The 21,899-nt window shown below is 35.9% G+C and overlaps 1 protein-coding gene and 1 non-coding gene across 2 annotated transcripts in view; both read right to left on the bottom strand.

The window, feature by feature from the left end:
* PDE3B (phosphodiesterase 3B) overlaps positions 1-21,899 on the bottom strand; it is an 87,212-nt gene that overhangs the window by 39,071 nt on the left and 26,242 nt on the right. The window lies entirely within an intron of this gene.
* LOC130156594 (U2 spliceosomal RNA) lies at positions 18,305-18,480 on the bottom strand. Its single transcript, XR_008824484.1, has one exon. It is a non-coding gene; the product is annotated as a U2 spliceosomal RNA (small nuclear RNA).

The raw sequence follows: 21,899 nt of genomic DNA, 5'->3' as shown, positions 1-21,899 counted from the left end.
TAGATCGTATCTATCTTCAGATTCTGACTTCATTCTTGCCTTGCAAAGAATATGCACAAACCTACAGTATCTTTTGCACATATAAAGAAGAATTATATAGCAAGTTCAGTAGAGCAGGAAGACCACCGTCACATTTCAGCACCTCCCCTCAGTAGTAAAATGAACAAATCTGGCATTTCAAGAAAATTAAAAATACTGGGGGCAGGGGGGAATCAACAGACACCTGTCATAACCACAAAAGCCATTAACTATTTAACTGTTTCAACTACTAAAAAGCAATTTATAGATAACAGCATGATAAATACAGACAGACTTTGTTTCTGTGGCCAGTCTGTAAGCAGAGCTGCTCGCAAGTACTTCTTCATGGTAAGGCAAGGCGGCAACAAAACACTGAGATTTAACAGTAGTCCACATACAAAGGCAGCTTGGACCAATATTGTAGATTAAAAGCTCTGATACAGCTCAACTCAAGATGATTGTTTCCTCATGGAAGAAAAACACGAAAGTATTTTTTCCAAGCTAAATTCTGTCCGAGACCAATCCTCTTTCAGAGCCCATTTTTCCCTCCTTTATAGCATGTCCTAACTAGACATCAGTTAGATCTAGAAACCTTCCCAACTTGCCACCCGAGCATGAAAGCTTAGGACTTCACTGGAGGTAATTACTGATGTTTCCTTTAATAATCCTTTATTTTCTGGAGTATCAGTCCAAATAAAATATCATATTTCTCAAACACATGCCTTATTGCAAAGATGTACACAGAGACATGAATTTCAGAAGCTGTCTCTATAGTAAAGGTGGTTCTTAAAACCCACTGGAGGATTGCTGGCATGGTTAACACAGTAAAGAAAAATCTTCAAGGCACAAACTAGACCAAAAGTAATTTGCTTTAACAAAATACAGCAGTACAGGAACAAATGAATAAACAGTCAGCAAAAGTAATAGAATTCTTAAATACAAGAAAATTGCACAAGTCTCAAAACTACTCCCTTAGAAGTATTTTTCTAGAAGTCTAGCTATTAAACTTCTACATGGGAACTGTGAGCACAAAGTCCAGAAGAAAAATATTACACACAAATATGTCTAAAACACTTAGGCAGACCACTGAAGTTTTCCTATATACACTATTCTATTTCCTCTCTAGCTACTGCCCTTAAAAATATTCTTACTCTCACTATGTAAAGGGTATTAAGGTTTTTTCTTCTTTCTGACACGAATTCTTTTTTTCAGAACCTTCTTTCGTATAGAAAACATCACCAATGGTTCTTAATACAATTTAACATTTTCATGCCCTAAAATTCTTCTAAAAAAAGAGATGACTGTAAAATGTGCTGTTTAGACAGTTGTAAAGAAATTAAGCAGGGTGTACAAAACCCACTTTGAAACGTCATCTCATCAGGTTATCTCTCAGAGAACGGTGTGAAAAAAGTAGCAATGGCCTAATTTATGGGTGCTTCTCTTAGAAGCCATCTGCCTCAAGCAAAACAGCTGCCAGTGATGCAAGCTGGGAAAATAGCCAATCTGGCTCACATGCAACTATATACCCAAGAGAGCAATTAATAAGTCACAAAACAGTACCCAATTATGCAAGCATTTTTGAATCTTGGGGCTCAGAGCAGGGGTGAGAGAGTACAAGACAGCCTGAAGGAACTCTTAGCATTCAACTACAGTGTATGGATGCTGCAGCACCACCTGATCTTTCCTCCTTACCAGCTTTTATACAAGATAAACTGGGAAATGAAATTTCAGCTAAAAGCTAGCAAGCTTTTTTAAAAACACGAAGCCAAATGACAATATTTAAATTGCAGAAAGATATCTTAAATAATTGTTTAAGTCCCAACACTTATGCAATGCTACCTTTCATTCAAAAAGCACAGGGTACTTATTCAAGAGCCAATAATTATTTACACAAGTGACAAAATGTTACCCTATTTAACATAAAACAAACATTATTTCCATTGTTTTCTTTCAAATATTACCATCTGAGTGTCATATACTTTTTTCTTTTTAAAAAAAATAATGATTTAGGAACATAATAAAGAAATTTTCTCCAGTCATAAACTGAAAAGCAGCCAGGGTTATTTTTTTGGCAGGTAGCAAGCAAGATTCAAGCTCAGCACATCTCAGTAAGTTTTGACAGTTGCATCATATCAAATTAATTTTTTCAATGCTCTTTTGTTCACAGCAAATTTTCACTAATTTTAAACATATATGAAAATTAAGATCTGCACATATTTCAGCCTCCGTGTGTGTGTGCTTCTCTTCACCAGGAAGAAGTCAGACTATGTCAGAGCTAAAAACATTAGTCCACACTTTGAATTTTAACAGATTAACTGGAGGAACTGTGTATTATGAGACTAGTTCCAGGTTTATAAAGAGAAAACACGCTAATCCACACACATAATAGAAAAATCAAAACAAAAGCATTATTAAACATGTAAATATGCCTTATTTCATGGTGTTTTTCTGTTTTCCTACCATAGCAGGAATAGGTGTTTGCCAAAATATTATTACAGTATCACTGCTTGGCAGCTGCCACTACAGTAAAAGATATTTTAAAATGAAGAATACAACTCCACCTCTGCTACAAGCCCTGTCCCAACATTACTTCTGCAACTAAGTGTATGAAAGTTATAGTTTGGTTTCAAAACTAGAAAAACCGAGGTAACATCTAAATCTGTCATCTCTTTACCTTCTTACTTTCTCCCTTCCTCCCAATATGATAAAATTATTCATAAAGCCTTGTAATTTGTTTGCACTTGTAGCAAAAATTATGTTTAATAAAGTAGTGCATTAGAAAGAAGATCAAAATTAATTTGGTAAAGTTTAATTCCAGCAACATAAACAACTTCAAAGAGGTACACAACAGTCATACACCTACTCAAACAAGGAACTTGGTTCATTAAAACAATTAGAATAGACATGGAGCAGCTGAAGTAAGAGAGAATCATAAAGAACTCCACATCTTTAGAAACCTCATGATAGCAAGGCAGAAGGGAAACTCCTGCTTGATTACCTGGTACCTGCAATGTAGTAGTTAAATATTTACAGAAAGGAACTCTTTTCCTCATAATTTTAGCAAATCTTTTGGAAAGGGCTCACTATTGAAATGAGAATGTTAAAAACCAAAAATTCAATATGAATGCCTCAAAATTCATTTAATGAAATACTGTAGGGTAAAAAAGCAAGAGGGAACAGTAAAAAAAATACACCAAAAATGTAAATTGAAACTGAAATCGCCATGGTCTTAAAATGCTTGTGAGGTCTTTTTCCCACAGGTGATCTCTATCAAGTAGAGGAGCTCACACAGAAGCTTAAAGTGAAATCCTTAATATCTACAATCCCAAAACTTATAGGAACTGGATTATCAGTAAAATAACTCCTCCTCTATCAATTTTTTTTTTAAATGATGCAACAGGTTCAAAAGCTAGCAGGCAAGAGGGGACAGATGTACAGGCAAACACAGACAGTACAAACACTCCCCTGCATCTTCCTGCCTGCAAGGCAGGATCATATAAGGATTTACTTCCTTTGGAAACTGAGCTAAAATACATATTATACCTCCAATACTATTTACTGAATAAACATACTTCTTCCTCTACAGGAATTGTTCTGAGATTCAGATAAGGACCATATTTATCCCAGACCTCAGCCACAGCACAGTTTTGTTACTTGTACTCCTAAATCTAGCTTTTTAAACCTTAATACCTTCTGATACAAGGTGCACTGTGAACACTTACAAATGCATTTTCCACCCTTAAATAACGAAACAAAAGCAATCAAAACCTTTAAAAAATATTTACATAGATAATGACTCTACAAACTTTTATGACACAAGGTTTACCAAACTAACTTTAGAAAAAGACTTTAGAAAGACCTCCTATAAGCATACTATTACTTCATTATTTATACAGACAGTATAAACACTTGCCAGGAATGGCAAGTGAACCTTACAGGACAGAAATGTGTATGTTGAGGCCTGCCATTTACGTAACAAAGTAAAAGCAGCAATAGTATCACAAAGTATAAGCTGAAGAGTAACCATTTCAGACCATCTGACAAACAAGAAGCCATTTGTCAGACACCAGCATACTAAAAGTGCTTAAAGTACCATATGAACATTTTTAGTCAGCCATACCAGGGCACAGCTATGAAATTTTCCATTCCACTTGAGAGTACTTCCGATTTTATGGGTAGTTTAAACCCATAAATAAGCATTTTTTTAAAAACCTGAAGAAAAGAAAATGCATTTTTATGCAATGTATAATCTGTAGAAAGAGTAAGATTTCAGGTTTTGTAATTAAGTCCATTTGAGCAAGATTCAAATTTAACTTGACAATTGAAAAGGAAGTTATATGGTTCACACATAACAATACAACTTAAGTGTATAAAATTACTAGAGAATTATTTTCCAATTTTTTTATGCATAATAATGCCAAGCTGTTGGTTTTTTTTAAAAAAAAAAAGCACCCCTTCAACCCCCACCAGATGAACACTTGTGCATTTAAAGACATTAGAAAAATGAGAGATATTTGCAGGAAAAAGAGACAGCTACAAACTGAGCAAAGTCAAAAGTATTACATCAGAAATGAACTTCATTCTACAGTGAGACATTTTGAGCCTATCACATTTCAGTAGAAACCAGCTGAATTAATTTTATCAGTTATTTTTCAATGTAATAGCCAATATATTTTTTAAAAGTGCTTTTTGTGCTGCACAATTTTCCTAAAAAAGAGGAACAACAATAAAAAATTACTAATTCTTAAGATTAAAAATATTTAGTAATTCTGCTAGTTTTTCTAGCCATGTTATGTTTGATCTTCATAAGAGAAAGCAAACAGAATAAAATCTTCAGTCTATTACAGAAAAATCAAGACTAGCTTTCCTATAATCATCTTTCCCAGACAAAAAGCTATTTTCAATTCAGGTCATTACTCATTTTGTGGACATGGTCCTGGGCAACTGGCACTAGGCAGCTCTGCTTGTGCAGGGGAGTCAGAGCAGACAACCTCCAGAGGTCCCATCCAACCTCAAACATTGTGTGACTCTACAAACCGCACAACTCAGATTGGAGCACAACAGGTTGGCAGTCCCAGCGGAGATCAATAGATTTTTAAGACTTTGAGCAGGTCCCAGTATTTTTTCCTTTCTTCATATCAAATTGTTGAAAAGTTATAATGATATCCTTGTATGTCTGTAACTGAACACATTGAATAGCTTTAGAATTAGGATAGAAATTAACTTAGTTATGATATTTTGGGGAGACGGTGACACACCACTTAAGAGGTCACACCATTGATACATACTAGCTTTGCTTGAGCTTTTTGCCTTCCTTGCTTTTCTACACCAGGCATTATATTTTGAAATACAAAAGAGGATATAAGTACTCACTATTAAAACACAAAACTAATGCAACCAGTAGATTTTCCAGTGGTATAGAAATATACAGAAAAAGCCAATTTCTCCATCATCAATTTCTTCATTCTAATAAAAAAATCCAATACATCCTTCCACTATTTGTTGGATTGATCCAAAATATTTCTTTGAAGAATTATTTGATAGCTTCTAGCTATCAGATCCACACGGTTTACACTATGGCTTTCTCATCACTGAATGAACCTTTTTGGAAGCAGGCTAATAATGCCCTTCCCAAAGAAGTTCCTAAAAAGCTCTCCTACTTCAAAATGGTCACAGCCTCTGATATCACTGAGGCTAGCACCGTGCTTTAACACCCATGCTGGTCACAATCTTACACACAACTACTGAACACTAAATTCAAACCGCATTAAAATTTGAAACTTCTAAAGGTCTAAGGATATATCCCATTTCCAAGCAACCATTCTAACAAACTATCTGAGATACCAGGAAGCAAGTAACTCAAGTAGCTTAATGCTGTTGCTACTCATCAGTCGCATGGGAAGGCTACTGCGCTGGGCAGATGATGCCCAAAGGAAACTAATGTTGCTCCTGCCTTCATTCAGCCCAGATAACAGCAGATTAAGAACCATTCCTCATCACAGCAGAAAAAACTAAACACGTTCAAAACCTTTTACCACAACTCTCATTTCAGACATGTATCACCGTGGCCATTAGGTAATTTATAAGTACCTCAAGTTTCCCAAATCTATATGGCACCACAGTTTTATGCTGAACTGTAACGTAAGAACCCCTGAAGTTGGAAAGTGGCAAGTCCCATATCCAACAGTAATTCAAACCTGTGGGAATGTTTCAGGGGGCATGAGGATGCAATGCTTGGTTTATTTTTCACTCGTCAAGCATATCAAGAGAGGAATCACTATGGTATTATTTGAGACTGATTATGTATAACGACTGTCAAATATAAAATATTTATTCAGTGAAGCTACAAGATTGGTCAGTAATTACAGAAAAAGTTTATGTACCCCATCAGTTTGAGATGTTGGATATGGAAGGAAAATAACTGCTATGTACCTTTAAAAAATTGAGATTATTTTGGCTGGAAAATACTTTCTAGAAAGTACCCACGACCATGTCCATTGGCTATGGTGTTCTTTGCAGCCATAACTTGCTGTCTTGAGTTCCTAAATTTTGAGACAACTTGTGCCCTCTTCCCCTAAAGAGCTTACATTCCCAAGACAGCTTCCTTAAAATCCAGTTTTAAACTGAGAAACTGCAAAAAGAATCACATAAGCACTACCCTTTTTGGAATTTGCAGACATGCTTTTTTTCCCCTCTCTCCACTCTGAGGCAATTTGTGAGTCGCATTTTATAATATTATCATAACAGAAACTACTTAAGTGGATAGACTGACAGATAAGAGAAAACAAAAATATTTTTTTCTTTGAGAAGACACTAGTCTGCACTTGGACAATAGCAAAAGCCACTGCCAAGCAGAAAAAAGTTTAGAGGTCAAAAACAAGTGCCAGTAGTGCTATCTTGAACAATAATCGCTGTATCCAAAGCATGCTTCTGCTGATGCATTAATATTTCCTCTGTGATGAGGGAAAAATGCAGACTGAACCTCATAGGCCTGCCAGATGTCCTGTATAATTAAGATGTTATGTTCTAGTGGTCAAATCCAATGCCTTATGAAAAGCATATAGGGTATGGCTTTTTCCTGTATTTCTGTGGTAACAGTTGTTTTCCCAAACATGCATAAATCAAAGCCACAGGGCATCCAGAAAAAGTGATTATGCAGATAAATTGTACTTTCCATGCACAGTTAATCTATGTATGTGCAATTTAGTTCTCTGCCATTGTCCCAGATTTTAGCATCTAAACTCTGGCAACTCTAAAACACTGCCAAAGTTCTACAGACAAAGAAAGTTTGTTTCAGCTCCAGATGTGATTGTGACTAAGGAGCTACTTCTGACCTCCCTCCTCTCTCCCACTGACCTTGGCAAAATACTTGTAAAATGGGACTATTTATATTCATGAGTTGCCCTCTCATAACTGGTTCATTACAGCCTCATCAGTCTGTATAGAAAATGATTACTGGTGGTAAAAGATGCTAATTTGACTTTTTTTATACTATTAACATGCAAATGTTTGAACTAAATTGCTACAGGCTGGTGGGAAAGGAGAAGAAGCTAAACTGCTGAGGAATCTGCATGCTACATAGTGGGCAGATAAAATCCGTCATTCTGAACAGCACCAATATAGGCAGTGAAAGGCTAGGAGACTGTTTTTCACTCACAATTTAGAAAAACTTGGATGCCACTGGATTAAGTGACAGAAGTTGCCTGCCAAAGCGGTGGAGACAGCTCTCCAACTAGATATTCCAAAGGAAAAAGAAAAACAGCTCAAAAGATATTTATTATCAGTTTAAAATCGTCATTCAGCATCTGAAACTATTGGGTCAAATGAAGGGGATAGAAATTGTGTTAACTGAACCTGTGCTCAAACCAAAGACTAATGTTGAGATTCCTAATATTAATGTAATAAATTAAATCAACCCATTTAACATTCTTATATGTGCTGTGCAAGCAGTAGGCCAAATTTCTTTGTAGTATTCTAAAGAAAGTGCAAAGTAAACTCTTGGAAGTTATTAATATAGTAATAAAAGCACAAACATTATAATAATCTCTTGAAGCAACCTGATAAATCCAAAGCTCTCTCTCTATATGTCTCTTAACTCCAGGAAATGGGAATTACCTGTTTTCTCAACTGGTAGAAATAGGTTGGTAATGCATGACTCAAGACAGGAAAAGCGCTGCAGTTTCACGTAGAATTGAATCTACCCAGGGAAGTGGGACATTTTTCTAACCATTAGGCCCTCTCGGACCCATCCATTAGGCAATTAGTGTGGTGCAAGCTGCTACTTTTCAGCTGCTCCATCTGAATAAAGCCTCTTACTGTTTTTTAAAAATAAAATACTTCAAGTTATCACCCCTCAGAGAAAATATACTGGGAATGTATTACTACACTGGAAATAAAAGCAAATTCATGTGCTATTACTGCAGAACAGCTGATGTATGATAAACTAGCCAAGCCATAGCAATATACCCACCCACATGTCTAAATGATTATGGAGTACAAGGTTAACTTAGACCATTTTAAGTAAGGAAACAAATCAGTATTTATTTCTATTCCACCCATTTAGTGTGACCTCACTTCCAAACTTCCAAAATGTGAATAGAATACTAATTAATTTTCTAATGAGATTTCTATAATGTTATTTTAAAAAAAAACCAACCACCTTCTCAATCTCTGCCAAGACAGATGAAAGCATTATGATAAATATTTTAAAGACAGACCAAGAGAGAATGGCAACTGAAATAGACTGGTTATCAGCATAACAACACTATCAAAGATTCTTCGTCATTCAGCTATTACAACCACAACATGATCTTTTCTTGTCATACTTTCAACCCTGAAACAAAATAAGACATAGCTCTTAAAAAGCCTTATCGACTATAGAATTTATTGTATATCTCTAATTATCGAAGATTCTTTTCTCTGAACACATCCAGCCTATACCTGGCAAAAAGATAAATGATTGCTGGAAAAGGAAAGGCTTTATCAGAATCACGTACAACAGAAGTGAATTAGGCTATTAGTATAACATTTCAAGCAAAACTGCAAAGCGTAATTGCAAATTTCTTAAAAGCATCACATGCTTTACTGTACATAAAACTCCAATATTTGAACAGAAATATATAAAAATCTGCAGTAATGTATAGTATAATATACATATACACACACGCATGCATATTAGTTGCATAAGCAGCACTCACGGTGTTTTAGACATCAAAAATATTGTTGTTAATGTTTTAGGATCACAGTACCACTGCCACGTGCTCAGGTATTGTAAACAAAAATTTCATTCATAACTGACAGAATTTGTTCTATTGCAGCAGAACCATTAATTAGCTGTCATACGCCTTTTTGGTGATGCGTGTAAGTAGTCCATCACTTATTCAGGTGAACAGAAAAAAATTTTCAAAATTCAATGTAGAAAACGTATCTCAGATTCTCAGTCTCATAAGGTAGCCTCAAGTTTGACACAATAATTGTGTTAAGAATATATCATGCTAATAACGTCTGTATAAATAGAAAAAGCTGCAAAGATACTCCTTGTCAATATACTGAGAGGACTTAGTTTTAAGGGATTTACAAATAGGTAAATGAGACGGAAATCTGTCAACAAGGAATATAGCAAGTGTGAGTTGCCACACCTGAAAGACAATGGATCAGGTCCACAGAAAGCACAATACTCTGCTTCTTTATTGTCCAGCGTATGGCTCCATACTTGCTGAATGCAGTTGAAAAACCACTTTTTTTTTTTTTTTTTTTACTTCCTCTGGCTTTAGTATAGTGCCTGCCATCATAACACCCGAATATTCACAAAAATTCTTACAAAATTAATTAAAAATAATCCTGCTAAATTTGGATGTCAGTTTCTTTCATCACTTACATAGATTTTAGGCATTCAAAGTACCTTGTTGATACGTCTTTCAAAGTACGTTGATAGTCTTTGGCTACAGCAAAGAGTGGTTACTATTACTACAAATCAGATCCATGGTCTGAAAACAACTCAACCCCCCCAAAAAAAACCCAACCAAAACCACCAAACCAATACACACACACACACACTTACTAACCACTTAGGAAAAGTTAAGACTTTAGTGACTCACCAAGGATCTCACACACACAAAGAAATTTCAATGACCAAGTCAGAATAAAACTCAGTTCTCCAATGTAATATACAACTGCCTCAAGCCTAAGCCCATCACTTCTTTTTTTCTGACCTCTGACTCATTCTTTACATTTATTTGGGGACACACAGAACTGGGAACTACAGTGAGAAAACAAAACAAAACAAAATCTCTCATTATTCACTGTGTTGCACCACAAATTTCAGGATTTGAGTGGCATGGAATGATATAATTTGAACTTTCAAAATCATAAGCACCTTTATTTTCAGAACTATGTAATTTTTCAATTCCAATATTCCAAATAGCTTTTTTATTGCTAATGCCTAATTTTTCTCAAGATGACAAACCAAAACTCCTAAATTCCACCATATGTCACCACACTGATGGAGTGACAAGCCACCAGAAGATCTGCCCCATTGGGAAAAGCAACAGTAGAAGTCAGGTTAGTATTTTTTATTCAGATGAGTATTAGAAAGCACTAAGAGCCTTTCTCAAGGTGGTTGCTTGCAGCAGAGGGAGATGGTGTCATTCAGGTTCCTGAACTGCAATGTTCCTCAGCAGGCACAAACTTCTGTTTGCTCTCTCAAATACAAGATTTACAGCCATGTCCCTTCCATCATTAATCCAGATGCATCCCTTACCTCCTTACTCCAGTTACCTACAACTATGTTTACTTCTCAAGCTTCTCATCACAACCTCTTGGTCTAGCATGTCAGTCTCGTTACTCCAGATATAAAATTATCCCATTCTCATTCAAGTTCAAACCACCATTTGCACCTCCACTCCCTCAGTCCCAACTTCTTCCCTCCTGCTTACCAAAACCTTTTAACTTCTTTTCTTCCCCACCACCATATCCAGTTCTTATCCTTACTGCAATCAAATCAGGCAAGACAAAACAAGGGAGGGACAAAGCACAGAAGAAAGCATCCTCCTGTTTAGTTCTCAGGCACAGCTCAAGCTCACAACTGAAACTATAGGCCAAGTCCACTTCAGATAGGATCATACTCATGATGGTGGAATCTTCAGGTACGGTGCTATAAAGATGAAAGAAGTTTTATTGAGCATATACAAAATAAATTTTTTAAAAAGTATAAGCCATCTGAAAGCAGATTTTCACAAAGATAACAATACACACATCCTTGTCATAAAGGCCATTCCTCTTCAGTTTCCAGTCTTGCCGTACAACAAAGGAGTTTCAGACAACATTGGTCTTAATCAAAAGAAAGAAAGAATAAGGTAAGTTTAGTCTATGTGCCAAGTTAGCAGTTCTCATTTGGGAAAATGGAGGCAAAGACAAGTTAGATTATAATAGAAATCAATTTACCAATCAGTTTTGGCTAGACAGGCTTAAGAAAATTTGACTTCACTTCAGAACCCTTTACCTAACCTAACAAATGTTCTCCTCCTATGTGCAGAGCTAAAAAAATAAATCATACAAATCTCTACCCAAATATGTCTATATGCAGCCCAGGTTTTACATTTTTATGACCTATAGCATTATATAAAAATGCGTTTTAGGTACTTGTAATTTGAGTTCCTCAAGAGGGACTCCATGGAATCATGCTAACAAAATCCACCAAATAAAAGCAACTCCTGTATCAATACTTACTGTCAGATACATCAGCTGCCCCTGCCTTTGGCATTCCAATCAAATCAGATTCTTAGAGTTCCTCAAACTCCTAATAACTGGTACTTAAAGTGACAAAGTGGAAGGTACACAAACAGTATAAATATTCATTCTGGCTGGGATGGAGTGAACTTTCCCCACAGCTGCCCTCATAGTGCCTTGTATGAAAGGGTTTCCGATAGCTTGGATTAGCCCTGTTACCTCTTTCGCTTCCATTTTCCAATCTTGCCTTTTAGAAATCCAAGCACACTGTGTCAGGTGGATCCTTATTATCAACGAACTTGCCGGTTCCTTAAAAAAATTCTCATGTTTGACGCAAGACCTGCTAAAGTCGAGTTGTGTTGACTCTTCCCCAAGACATCATCTTTCTCCAAAATGAGTAATGTTAATGTTTGTAATGATTTCTACCAATTTGCCTGCTATGAAAGCCATGATTATCAGCCAAGAGTTCTTTAGAGCTCTTCTGGGAACTTTCATGAAGTGACATGACATCGGCCAACTTGCAGTCAAGCTGGGACCTAATAAATTTTAAGTAAAAAGCATATTACATTCAGCAATTTAGTTGTTTCACCCTCAAGGTTCTCAAGAGCCTTGGGTATGCATTATCTGGTCCTGACATTTTCCTGGTCTTCCTTTAACAAATTTCTTTTATGATACTTAAATTTGCCTTAAACCCTCTGAAACATTGCCTGTAAACTTCAGCATACGATTTTTCTCCAGGTTCTACCACAGCAAGCATTATCAAAAATAATCTTCTCTTTTCCTGCTGTGGCCTCATCTTATATGCTCCTTCTATTTCTTAGAACCTGCTAGTCCTACAGGCATTCTGGGAGGCTTCAAGCTTCTAATGTATTTGTATAAATATAATTAATATTTTTTTATATATTCTACAAGCTGCTCTTCATATTATTTTTTATCTGCCTTGGACTATTACATTTAACCTGTGTGTTCTAAATACAAGCCTAACTTTTTTTCAAGAATGCTTACTTTTTCCTATGAGCCTTTTTCACCATCCTGTTTAATCATGGCTTTTTTTTTTTATATCTTTATATCTTATTTTGATAAATGGCACGCATTTGTCTCAAATTTCCAGTATAATGTCTTTGAATAGTCTCTATGCCGCCTGCAGGGATTCTATTTTATTTACTTTCCCCCCTTTTTTTAACATTTTTTCTGAGCACAAGTGTAATGGATTTTTGGTTTCCATTGCTCCAATATGAATTCTGAATGACCGCTGACATTGCAATTGTCATTACAAAGATGCTCTCTGATTGCTATTTTGAAACAGATCCTAAATATTCCTCAGAAAGAAGTTAACAGTTGGATTACCTTTTCTGGTTTCTCTGAATGGCTGCTTCAATAAACAATCATTGGTGGTATCAAAAGATTTAGTCTGAGCACCCCACCTTCATGCAAAAATCTAAGCAATCTACATAATGATATGTTTTTACATTAATATAGTTTTAAAATTCTTAAGGTGCTTCAAAATGCAAGATCTCTGAAGAGAGAAAAAATCTTGTTGAAACATTTTTAAAAATTCTTAGCTATTTATCTGATTTCTTAGCTGCCAACCCAGGAACCGACAAGTGCCTGCAAGCATTTCCATAATTACTCATATGTATACCCAGCTGAAGACGTATTCACATAATCTCCACAAAATATTTATTGTTTTAACTCACATGCACTATCTAAATTAATATTTAGTAGTAATTCTCAATAGTACTAACATTGCACAGTACAGCTTTATAAAAAGATACTCATTCTAGCTTCCAAGATATTTTTTCCTGTCATGACATATAACTTATTCTTTATCTAGCAGTTTAAATTAATACCAATATTAACTCCAACTCACTCAATAGCCACCAATTCACAATTATCTGGATTCTTTAGACTTCCAAGATTTTCATTAATCTTAAACACATAGATAACAATTTTTAAAAAACAGAAATATTGTTCTTCTTTTTCTTTAGACTGGTTTGCAAGATAGTTTTTGCAAACTCTTCTACTGTGTTATTTCTACCCATAATACCACTATTAATTTCTAGCTTTCTTGATAAATCTGGGCATAAAGGACTACCCAATTTTTAAAGTCCTATTAACATAAATCCAGTAAACTGCTGATGCGATGAGGAATTCTTGTAGACCTTAGGAGCATATTTTTCTGTTACAGTATGTTTGGTAATGATTTCTTAGTTATCCAGTTCATCGAACAGCTGCTTCAAGCCTTATAATAGTTAATGAAGACAAGCTTCACAAATCAGTCTCAAAAGAGAGTGTAGCACCTCCACCTAATGGAGGAGAGTGACATCCAGCAGGGCCTTACCAGATTCTAACCTGATCAAGCACTGAAATTTCAGCTTGCTGTGTGATCCAGCACCTTTCCTATGTCAGGGTTCCTCTGTTGCACATTTATTCACCCACAAAAACCCCAAGATTCACTAATTAATTGAGTAAAGATGCATCAAATATTTCTTCAGGAACAGGTCTACAGAAGGATTTCAAAATTATTTCTGTAGCTCAAGTACCAGCAGTTAAACTAAAGATCAGTAGGTTCAAAATCGACCTGTAACCTGTTTATGAAAGACAAAAAAGTTTTATATGTTTCACAAACTGAGAATTTTAAAATGGATTTTGCACTTACATAGTAAAACAGTTCAAAAATTCTAATGTGAATCATGTAAGTAGTTTACTCGTTATATATTACATACTTTGCAGATGTAATCTAATGAAGGACAAGAATCGTATGGTATCACTTCTTTCCCCAGTTTAAAAGATGCAAATTTCTGATAATTCTTCCATAACAGAACACGATTCTTTAAAGGAAGATACAGACTCAATGCTTTTAAGTAAAATAGACTTCAAAGCTCATTCTGTAGTTAATTACTTCAGCAGCATTAAACTGCAGCATTCAAAATCAACAAAGGTTTCATACCAGTGTGGGGACAAGAGAACTAAATTGAAAACACCAAGAGGTTTTAATTTTTGAGGAGTTTTGTCACTGACATTAAAGGCAACTAATGCTGCAGTCAGACAGCATTGCAAAATAGCGTTAACACATATGAACATTTTCCTCCAAACCTCACAAGACTTAACCAAAATGCTAAGTTAAACATCAGTGCAACTTAAGATTTACATCACATTAGCAGAATTTTTCAGGTTTTAATGATACTTGAGGACATAATATGATTTGAACACAGATGCTATTACTGCTGTGCTACACAGTGAGAACATACTACAGGTATGCAAAACACGTTTCAGAACACTAAACATTTAGTCTGGTCCCACCACTTTTTGAAACATAGAATTAATACATGCCATTAGCTTACATTTACACAGTAAGCTAACGGACTGTTTGAGGTACTGGTTAAAGGAATTAGTATCTCTAGTTTTTTGCAAGTTTAAATCCCAAGAAAAGAAAGGTGGGACATACAAAGCTGTATGGACTATTTCTACAATGACAGAAGAGTTATGAGCGGTAGCCAAAGATACTAAGATTCTTTCAGTTCATTTATAAAAGCTAGCAAAGAGTAAAAACTGAGGTAGTACTAGCTCAGTAGCCACAGTGGCTGGAGTTCGACACTGACTCAGAACCTTCTTTCCTAAGATTCACATCCTCAGAAGAATTATATGCTATGGCAGACATGCCCTCAGCAGTACCTGAACTGGTTACCTATGTCTACACAAAATTTCACACCAACAGGTACATAGTCTTCTAGGATAACTCTGTTTGAAAGGAACCTCAAGAGGTCACAGAGTTATGTCAACAGTAAAGGTTTTCTATGATAGAATAAATGTTATCCTGTATCCCCATCTTCCCTTTATACCAAAAGGAGTAGTTGCCAGCTTTATTTCCCTTGTTGTGATAATTTCCATTTCAAGCCTCATTTCTGCTAGGGTTATTACTCCAAATACTAACAAGCAGTTAAGTTTTTACCTCAGGGATGGAAGTCCCCTTGCAACTTCTGTAACCCAAAGTGGGGTAGTAACCATCAGCCATCCCAAGTAGTCTGTGGACCACTGCTGTACAGCATGTAAGAGAACCAATTATTTGCCCAAAAAGAATGGTCAGTTTCTGGAATATAGCAATGAGGCAAAGCTACTAAGAGCAGAAAGCGAATAGGTAATATTTCACAAAATATGCTATGAATTGTTTCTAGAAACAACACATTAAAGCAGTTGCCTCCAAAAAAGAACAACTCAAAAGGAAATCACAGAACAAAGCCTCCAAAGACTACATTAGGCATCACCACATTTGAGTTGAAACTGATTCTTTCAGATATCATGCCTAGTTTAGCTACAAACCTTTCCTTTTTTTGGCAGCCATATGTGAACCTCATGGAAGTGTTTATTCTGGGCTATAGAGACTGAAAGCATCTTCACCACTTATGTACAAATATATTTGATTTGCAACTTTATAAATGCACCTTATCAGCCAACTTTCCTATTAATTGCTGTATAACACATGCTAACCAAAATTAAGCTGTACCTGTTGAAGTCTCCTAGCCTTTCAGGACATTTTTACAGGATCAAAGTTACAAAAAATTTGTATTTTCATAACTTCTGTATAAACAATGAGCAAAACAACAAGATCTGTTAGCCATTTATCAGTGAAAGATTATTCCATTTCCAGCATTTCATACTAACATCACACATCTTCCCAATTTAGTATTTCCTTATTAAAACCATTTTCCTATGCAAATGAGCCAAAGTGTTCTGAAAAGTTCTGTTGACTCTACACTGTATTTCAGAATTTTAAAATTGTGGTTGCTAGTTTAAGATGTATTGAAAAAGTATGAAAAAACCTTAGATGATGAAATAATGCAGCTTTAAAATATTACGATGCTGCACTGAAAATGTTACTTTTTGAAAAGTAACCACTGGACTACTAATAATAATCCAGCAAATAACTTACCAAAAGTTATAAAAAGCACCACAGATATTTCTTGCAAGTCTAGAGAGAAATGCTTCTCAATATGTCTATTACAAATTTACAGAGAAAAGCTTTTGGATCAGAGCCCAGTTACAGTTTCACAAACTAATTGAACATCAGGAAGGTAACTAAGAAACCTGAGACAAGAATGGTTGCTATAGGTTGTACTGCAGTTAGGAAATGTAATAAAAGCCTGTTGCTTTGTCTCAATTTAAGATAATTATGGTTAAATCACAGGTGTTCTTGAAAATTTCATTTAAATTTTTTATACCTCTAATTCAAGAAAAGATTACAGCAACTGTTTAACAAATTAAACAGGATCATTAAAAAAATCATTATAGAAATTCAATATATTTTCTATAGTATCCCAGATCAGCAGCTTTTAGAATTTGAAATCGGATTGTTATAGGATCATCAGTCATAAACAATGAGTTACCTTTGTAAAAAATATTTAAATATTATTCGTTTTACTGTTAACACATAACCAAACAAGGAAAGAGTGATCTTTTCTGTGTCTATAAAACTGTATTTTGGGATCTTGGCTGTGGCTGACTTTTGAAGTCAGCGACACTGAAAGGATATTTTTTTGAATAATCCGTTTATTACAAAAACATACATTTGCTCTCTGAACAAGAGCAGAACCCACAGAACAAAAACTTGTAAAAACCCAAACTGTACGTCCAAAATGCTGCCATTTCTTTGTAATTATGCAAAGACAGTTACAGTAATTACAACTGATCTCACGCAACACAGAATCAACAACTCTCCCCTGCAAAAGGAAATTAATAGCATGGTATCGTTTCACAGTGAGCAGATTTTTCTGCTGTTCTCCATGCGTTTTGCACAAGAGCATTTGCTATCGGTGGGCAGAACTCTGAGTGGCATCATCCTGCAACAAAAAATCCTAATGGCAGACAGTTACCAGCTGCCAGAAAACAGCAAAACTATGTATTACTGCATTATATTCAATCTAAGAATATACAAAGTCATGAACTCTTGACATATCAAGCTGGTCTCTCAAATCACCTTAAAATAATTTTTAAACCAATTAGTTATTCTCACTGCTAGACTTCATGTATATTGCTACACTGAACTCATGATTGTTGCATATTCTGCCTAAGGAACTGGTCATAAGAAAGTTAAACTCAACCGACCACAAGCACCAGAAGCCATTAGGAAGAGCTAGGACAAGTCAGGTCCAAAACAAAAAGAGACAGTTTTTCGCTAGCAGGTAGTAAGTGACCTGCTCTATCAAAGGAAGTTGTGGATGAAAGAAGCTTAAATAAGTTCAAGGGGAAACTAGGCAAAGGAGGAAGGGCCCATAAATTGAAGAGGAGACTGAACAGGCACTTGTAACTAAATAGCTGAAGTACATTAGGAAGCCCTCTGAGCTGAAAACAGGTGGAAGTTGGGAGAGTGTAGGAAGGTGGTACAAGTGGGTGCGGCAGGAAGAGCATCATGTTATCGTATTTTTATCCTTCCATCAGCCTCTGATTATGACTACTTTCTTTCCCCCCATGATCTTTAATGCATTTAATTGCACATTAGCCCTTGTAATGGATGGGAAGATAATAAGCAGCAACTTATGATTACTGTTTTTATTGATTTTTGCCTTGGTGTACTTCTTCTGGAGACACTGCAATAACAGGCAGACACATAGGATAAAGTTCTAACCCATCTTTCAGTCCCAAAAATCTGTTTAATAGTTCAACTCAAGGATGTTAAAGATATTTAACTGGTAAGAACAGATGTTAAACTTGATCTTAGACAAAGATCAGAGATTAAAAACAGAATACTAAGCTAAATGAACTCTTAATCTGAGGCATTTTTATGCTTTTTTACTAATGAAACTCACAAGTAACTTCACCATTTGTTTAAGAACAGGACCTAGACAAACTGGAAGAATGAGTGAACAGGAGTCTTACAAAATTCAACAGCAACATACACAAAGCCCTGAACCTGGCAAGGAAGAAGCTATAGAGGCTGAGAGCTGTTCTGAAAAGAATGAAGGGCTGAACATGAGCCTGCAGTGTGCCCTGGCAGCAAAGGTGGCCAAATGTATGCTGGCCTATATTCACAGCAGCACAGCCATTAGACTAAAGGAAATGACTGCCCCCTCTGCTCGGGTCTTGGGAGACCATATCCAGACCGGTACATCCGGTCTGGGGCTCCCCAGTACTAGACACACGTTGATAACATGGAACAAGTTCAGCAGAGGACCACCATGATTACTACAGGACTGGAGAACCTACCCTGTGAGGAGAGGCTGGGGGAGCTGGGCTTGTCTGGTCTGGAGAAGCAATGGCTTTTGGGGGGGGACCTAACAGCAGCCTGCCGGTGCCTAAGAGGAGACCATCATAGCAACAAAGCCAGGCTGTATCCGGTGGTGTGTAATGGAAAGACAAGAGGCAATGTTGAAATGAAAAGTTCAGACTAGACATAAGGAAAAAAATTTCTCACTATGACAACACACAAGCAGTGGGACAAGGTAAAGCAGAATGCCCAGAGAGGCTGTGCAGCTTTCATCTTTGAAGATTTTCAGGGCCAGACTGGACAGCACAATATAACAAACAGTACATGAAAGGTAAAAAGATTGAGGTGAACTTCAAAACCAGCAAGACCATCACCACAGCCACATTCAAAGCGGACCTTATTTAGCCTGACATTTTCTTTAATTTTACTGTGATTTAAGTTAATTTGGAGCAATTGTTACCTGCTTTTATTCAGTTCTGGAAGTTGCTGATTCTATTGTTCAACCTGAAGAAGAGATTCTGTGCTTGTCATTTTTCTTCCTGCCTTATTAAACCATCCAGTACTACTACTTCCTATAAACTTCTTAGTTTTGTTCTTTGGCCTACCATGAGTGCAGTCCCATTGCTATTTCCTTTCTTTTTCATAAAAGGATTTTCTACAGAGTTTTTACTACAGGTAAGTTTTATTCATCGTGGGTGTGCTGCAAGTATAATCGAAAGACAAAAAAATATCACAAAGGTCATTAAACCAGCTCTACTCTAACTCTATTTGACACAAAGGCATGCAGTAAACTATTCCAAGAGTATAATTCCAGTTTTTCCAAATGTATAGACTCTGGCCAAAAATCTTTAAGTAAATATGTTTCACTGGAATGGGAAATTGTATGCCTGATTTCATTTCTAATAGCCCTATTATGTGAAAGCTTTATGCCACAACACATACTCCTTTTAAATTCTCATTCTAACTATGCTATAGAAAAGAAGGAAAAAAGGCTACCCCTTTAAAGCAATAGCAAAGAGAATATATAGTCCTCCTTATCTCCTGCAAACTAGTTACTGTGACATATGCAACAGAAGATACAACTGTTAATCAAAATAAAATACAGAAAAAATAAAGAATGACACTGCAAACGGTACGTATCCTTATTTAAAGCAGCAATCTCTTTGGCCTAATCTAGTTACATACTTTCGTCTTTTCTAAGAGTCTGCCCGCAGCAGATAAACACACAAACCTTCTTGTGCTGCACCAACTGACGTCAGCAGTCGCCTAGGAACAGCATTTGGTGCAAAAGTGGTAGTACCAAAACTATGTTTACAATTGAGAAAGAATGACAGTATGCAGGGCTCACCATAGTTTCAGGAAAGAAACACAAATTTATAAATAGAACTACAAAAGATCTTTTCCAAAACTTCATGCATTATTCAAAGAACTTTTATCTGCTTAAATATTTTGCAGTGAATACCAAGAGTAATAGATTTACTTTTCTATATTCTAAATGTTACAATTTCCACTTCCCACCACCCTACACACACCCCCAGAAAAAAAAAAAAAAAACCAACCACCAGTTTTGGAATGCAAGCTTTGAGCTTCTTTCACTTCTGTTTAATCTGTAAACAAAAATTCAAATCCAGTAACAACTTCATTGGCTAACTGTTTACAGGGACAAAGCCCTGTTGTTCCCACAGCAGGAAAACAAAAGATCTCACAAAACAACCTGCACCAGTAGAAATAATCATCCCATCACTATTTTCTAAATCATCAAATGTTTAGAAAGTGTATCATTTAAGGAACTTAGAAGTGCTCTGCCTTAAATAACTCAATACAAAAATTATTCTGAAGACCCTGAAGAATAAACAACATAAAACTATACAGCTACGAAGCAGTTTGTGACAGTTTCCCAAATAAACTTAATTTTACAGTTAAGAGAATTTTAATTTAGAAAGAATGTAAGTGAAAACTGTACGTACAGGTTTAATTTACTGGTCCAGAGTAACTTACAAGTAAAGCTCAAATTTTGAGTAGCCCAATACTTCCCATTCTGTAACAACATATTATAAAGTTTCTAACCACTTGTTACACTTTTGGAAATCTATTGAAGAAGGGAAAAAGTGCATAGCTTGCACAAGTTCAAAAAAATGTTATTTAAAGTTAAGCACTAAATTTATGGATTACACCTCTAGTAGGCATCCTCCAGCTTCAGGCTGTGAAAATTAAGCAGTTTTCTCATCAGAACTGGGCCTAATAGGAATGCACTGCAATGTTAGAGAGACTGTACCTTGTGTGCTCACGTTCCACTTGCTAGTTCTGAGAAAACATGAAGGAAGAGGCTAAAACTAGAATGCCAAAAAGAGGACACTGCAGAGAAGAAACCTGAATAATATGAGTCAATACTACAAAAAACCAGAACGCTTATTTTCATATTATTTTGACGTATTTCCAATACGAAACCTCATGTTCAACAGTCACTCTCAACCCCTGAACTATAATTAGTTACTCAGATACAAGAAGCTGTGTATGCATTTATCACAGTTTTTTGCTGTCCACATCTCCAATAAAAAAAACTGCATTGAAAGAGAACACAATCTACCTCTTCCTTTAAGCTAACATCAGAATTACTACAAATTTGAGAAGGGTAACTGGAACATATGCTATATCAAATGGAAGTGATCAAAATCAGGAACATTCCCCCTTCATCCCACCATCCATATGCAAAGTGGAAAAACTAAATAAAGGACTGTAAACAGGGCTAACTCTCTTTTTTAAAATATTAACTTCCTGACATGCAAGCGCTTTTACACAATTCATCCCCAAATTCTCTAAAGCCAAGGAAAAGGAGCAAGTAACATCAATTTGATCTGAAGCAGCTAATGCATGGTTCCATTCATCTCAGCATTTTTTGGTCTGCTACCAGGAGTGGGAGAAAGCTGTTTCTGTGATTTCAGTGCACCCCTAA

This window comes from Falco biarmicus, chromosome 10, assembly GCF_023638135.1.
Source record: "Falco biarmicus isolate bFalBia1 chromosome 10, bFalBia1.pri, whole genome shotgun sequence".
NCBI classification, from domain to species: domain Eukaryota; kingdom Metazoa; phylum Chordata; class Aves; order Falconiformes; family Falconidae; genus Falco; species Falco biarmicus.
Note: the sequence above shows the minus strand (reverse complement) of the source record. Positions and strands in the feature narration are given on the sequence as shown.